The sequence below is a fragment of the Cetorhinus maximus genome, unplaced genomic scaffold (assembly GCF_964194155.1).
Source record: "Cetorhinus maximus unplaced genomic scaffold, sCetMax3.hap1.1 HAP1_SCAFFOLD_3923, whole genome shotgun sequence".
NCBI lineage: Eukaryota > Metazoa > Chordata > Chondrichthyes > Lamniformes > Cetorhinidae > Cetorhinus > Cetorhinus maximus.
In genome coordinates, this window is record NW_027599829.1 from 1 (window position 1) to 5,120 (window position 5,120).

Consider the following 5,120-nt stretch of genomic DNA (forward strand, 5'->3'; position numbering starts at 1 on the left):
TGGAAGGTTATCGGGGTTAGATGGGAAAGTGCAATTTAAAACACAAACACATCCGCCACGATCTTATTGAATGGCAGAGCGGGCTCAAAAATGGCCACCTTCTTCTCCTATTTCGTATGTTCATATGTTCCAGGTTCAAGTCCAACTCCAGGACCTGATGGCCATGAAAGGTGTGTTTGTAACGTGGCCAAGCAGGTTGACTATCAACCTGCAAATCCTTCCAATATGCCTGTGGCAAGCAGTCAGAGCAGGAGTGGCCCCTGGTCTGCCACACTTGATGTGGAGTGGTGCCTCTCAAGCTATATAGGCTCTAGCAACAGGCCAGTGACCTGTTCCAAGGAAAACTAGCTATGGGGTGTGCCGTACCTGCCTCATGTGCCACTAGATGTGGACAAAGCCTCCAAGCCTATGACTCTATCCAGGCCCATGATTTTGAATTTCTCTACCAAATATCCTCTTGGTCTTCCTTTTTATTTTAAAGAGATCAGCACCAGCTTCTCCAACCCATCCACCGAACTGAAGTTCCTCATCCCTGGAACCATTCTCGTAAATCTCCTCTGCTCCCGCTCCAATGGCTTCACATCCTCCCTCATCTGCAGTGCCCAGAATTGGACACAATACTCCAGTTGAGGCTGAACCAGGGTTTTACAAAAGAAAAACAGGTCATTCAGCCCAGCAGTTCCACAGTCCGCACAAGCCAGAAGAAAAAGTCAGGTGAGAAAAATTTAAAGAGAATTCAGCTCACCAATCCTCACTCTCTCTCACCGCAATATATCACGCCCAGCTCCATTTTCAACATTATTGAATGCTCCCCCAACCTCAATGGCAAACATCACTCCGACTGCCATCTCAAACCATCTGATTTCCAGCCACTTCCATTCGTGAGCCCATGTTCTGGCTTTATTGCCTGGACGTTTCTGGAAAGCTTTTCAAAAATAGGGTCCGCGAGCTGATCCTGGACCGGCTATTCCCGGGAAACTGTATAGCTGCCTGGAAAATTCCCATCCCCACATAACTGGCCCACTGTGGCAGAGGGGGGATGCCCTGTTCAGGGGGTCGGTGTGGTTGAGGTTGAGCTAATGAAGCCAAGTTCTGTAGTTAGCTGCAGCGGGTACCTGTGCAGACAGTGGGGAGGCAACACCGGGACCTCATCACCACGCGATTTCCAATCACTGTTGTCCAAGCGATTTCTCGGAACTCAACTTCTTCATCCCTGCAAACATTCGCGAGAATCTTCTCTGCTCTCACTCCATCGTCTTCACATCCTGCCTCATGTCCGGTGCCCAGAATTGTAGGAACACAACCAAGAAAACTCTAGACACCTTATCTCGAGAAGCCAGATGTGGTCTTTGGGGTCCACTGCATGGATAACCCCAGCTTTAAAATCAGTTTGCTTTGTAACCCTTTATTCAGAAACCTGCAAAAAATCTCCCGAACAACTGTATATTCAGTCCCTCCCCCCCGCCTCTCTTTTCCCACCTGCAAAACACTTACCCTCTTTCCCAATTGACACTTTTTCCTTAAAGATGCATTTAGCAGATGTGGGAGTCACTGGCAACACCAACATTTGTTGCCTATCCCTAATCGCCCATAACTGGATGTCTTGCCAGGCCATTACAGAAGGCAATTAATAGTCAACCAAATTGCTGTGTGTCTGGAATCACATATAGGCCCATGTTTTGTGATGTACCTTTAAGGGGATGGGATTTTAAACTGCTATCCATCACTATCCACCAGGAGACAGGATGTGATGTATAATCCCTCGTGCTCTGTAGACAGAATACAGCAGCGGTCCTAAAGGTCAGATGCGTCTCCATAGCCTCCTAGTTCCCAATGTATACATATAGCCTTAGCTTCAAATAAAGCACCCTCATTACTGTTTTACCAAGCCTTGCTGTATGACTGGTGCACTTGCAACACGTAGAACACAACATGGTGACAGCAGTGAAATTATAAATCACATCTAGTCTCGTGGTAGATAGTGATGGACAGCAATTTAAGACACGCTCCCTTAAAGGTACATCACACAGGCCAGACCAGTGAAAGACAGCATGAAAGGGTGGTAGAAGCAGAAACGCTCATCCCTTATATAAAAAAAAAACGCACTTGGATTGACACTTCAGGGCTATGGACCATGAGCCAGAAAGTGGATTTTGCCGAATTGCTGTTTCCGGCCAGACACAAACACAACAGGCCGAATGGCCTTCTTCTGTGCTGCAAATTTTCCATGTGCCAATTTCCATCCCTAAAGGAAAAAAGTCAATGAACCAGCGGTGTTTTTACAACAATCTGGTAGCCCGATGGTCACCATTACCAAGGCTGGATATGTTTTTTTAAAGACTCCAGATTTTTTTTTAATTAACTCAATTTATCCAGCTGCCAGAGTGGGATTTGAACTCATGTCTCTGGATCATTAGTCCAGGCTCCTGTATGATTAGTCCAGTACCATAACCAACATGCTACTGCTCTCCTTTCTGTGCCTTTCAAAAGCCTTGTCCCACCCACTGCTTTCAGAAGTTCCTTCCCCCTCACTACAACCTCGTTTCCAAACATTAAGTTGTCTAAGAATGTGGTCTCCAGACAGGAAAAGAGTGACTTTTGTTTAATATTGGACACCAAAACTGCACCAAAAATTAAAACATCCCGCAGCCCCTACCCCCTAACCTTGGCAGGATAAATCGCCATTATGCTCCCATCGGAACGTTCAGCCAAGGATTCATTCACGGAGCCAGCAAGTCAGTCAGTTCATCCACTTCTGCCGGAAGGCAATACTATTTCATGTTGGCGAGGGCCATTTAGGGCCCAGGAGGAGGCCATTCAGCCGATCGAGTCCATGCTGGCTCTTGGCGGAGCGATTGTGTCAGTCCCACCCTCCTGCTCGATCCCCGCAGGTTTTATTTCCTCCAAGTGCTCATCCGATTTCCTTTTGAAATCATCGATTAACATTTCCACCAGCCTCGAGTGCGCATCGAGTTTCAGGTCATTCCCATTCGCGGTGTTGAAAACAAAAAGCTCTCGCTCACAACACCCCCACATCTCCTGCCCAAAATCTTAAACCTGTGTCCCCTAGTCTTTGGATCATCGGCTACTGGGAACAGTTTGGACTCATTCACCTTATATAAGCCTGTCGTAGTTTTATACATTTTTCATCGAATCTCCTCTCAAGGAAGCAACCCCATCTTTCCCCCTCTATCCATGGAACCATTCTGGCAATGCACCCTCTCAAAGATCCTCACATCCTTCCTAAAGTCTGGTGGTCAGAATTGGACACAATACTCTAGTTGGGGCCTAACCAGAGCTTTTTAAAAACCGTCCAGCTTTCGTACTCAATACCTAACTTGTTACCTGCCCCCACTTTGTTTGTTTTTCTTCACCCACCTTACGAAGCCTTCACACTCTACAGACCACCCCCCACCAACCCTCCCACACCCCTCACCCCACCCCCACCTTCCCCATTCTGGATATCTCACAGAATCACAGAATTGTTATGGTGCAGAAGGAGGCCATTTGGCCCATCGTGTCTGCACCAGCTCTCTGAGCATTGTAACTTGGTGCCCACTCTCCTGCCTTTTCCCCGTAACCCTGCACATTGTTTCTATATAAATAATCATCTATTGCCCTCTTGAATGCCTCAGTTGAACCTGCCTCCACCACACTTCCAGGCAGTACATTCCCGACTCAACCAGTCGCTGTGTGAAAAAGTTTTTTCTCACATCACATTTACTTCTTTTGCAAATCACTTTAAATCTGCGCCCTCTCGTTCCCTCGATGAGTTTCTCCCTATTTACTCTATCGAGCCCCCTCATGATTTTGAACACCTCAATCAAATCTCCTCTTCAACTCCTCCTCTCCAGAAGAACAGTCCCAACCTCTCCAAACTATCTTCATAACTCAAGTGTCTCATCCCTGGAACCATTCTTGTAAACCTCCTCTGCACTTTCTCCAATGCGATCACATCTTTCCTATAATGTGGCGCCCAGAACTGTGCACAATATTCCAGCTGAGGCTGACCGAGTGTCTTATATTGAGGGAACAGCGCCACTAATTGGAGAATGCCCAAATTGCAGCCAGCCTTCTAGGAAGGCGGCTTCTTTCCTATTAAGGCATATGCAAATATTATAAATATAGGGCACTATATCAACTGCCTTTTCTCCATCTAGAGAGATCGTTAAGCATGTTCTACAATACATGATAAAAACTTACCTGTTTGATGGAACAATATTATGAACAGGTTGACGTTATGATTTTTTAAAATGAGTGCGTGTGACTATGAGGAGTAGTGCTTGGTGTCGGCTGGCAGCGTGTGAGAGTTTTCAAGCATACTTACCTGGCAGGGGAGAGACCTTGATCAAGAAGGAGGTTCTCCCAGGACGAGGCTAGCCCATTGCACTTCGGGTGTGCTGACGCCTGCGATGTCCCCAAATGCGGGATACTCGACTGCAAAATTTGTGGTAGTGGGGGACTGCGTTCGCGCTCTCCCCTGATTTATAATTCAAAAAATAGACTTTAGCTTCTTTCTCAAACAAGTTTATTTTTCGTATATTATCCCACACAAGCAATATAGGCCACAAAATATTCTTTCCAAATCTAGACTCTTGTTTTCCCTCCCACAGCTATCCAGCCCCCATTCTTTTCCTCGCTGCGATAATCAACAGGCGATTATTCCATCTCCACATCATTTTATCGCTGCCATTTATTTTGTGGCCGCCAAATTCCACGCACTATTTTTAACCCCGCATTCGCCCACTCCAATATTCTCTCTCAAACCCCCATATAATACCCAACCCACCATCAAAACAGTCCCTACACTCCTTCCAGCTCCACCCTCCACCTCCCAACCCACCCTGTATCTCTCTGGACTTCTGTATAATATCATCAGTCAGCTATTCATTGATTTACATTCACCATTTAAAACACGCAGCTGCAAACCGTCACTATTTCAAACATGTACAAGCACTCTGTCCCCATGTTCATTCTAATTACCCCCCCCTCCGAAATCAACAGCAGCCTCCCACCCCCTCTGTATAATCTCCCCCTTCAACAGCCCCCTCTGTGATTCCTACCTTCTCAAACTCCTGCCCCCCTCTCCCCATGTGTAAAGTCTTTCCCTGCCCCTTCTG

At 46.7% G+C, this 5,120-nt stretch overlaps 1 non-coding gene across 1 annotated transcript; it reads left to right on the forward strand.

Moving 5' to 3' along the window:
• The first annotated feature begins 4,319 nt into the window (after positions 1 to 4,319).
• On the forward strand, positions 4,320 to 4,483 carry LOC144678269 (U1 spliceosomal RNA). Its single transcript, XR_013576015.1, has one exon. It is a non-coding gene; the product is annotated as a U1 spliceosomal RNA (small nuclear RNA).
• The last annotated feature ends 637 nt before the right edge of the window (positions 4,484 to 5,120 follow it).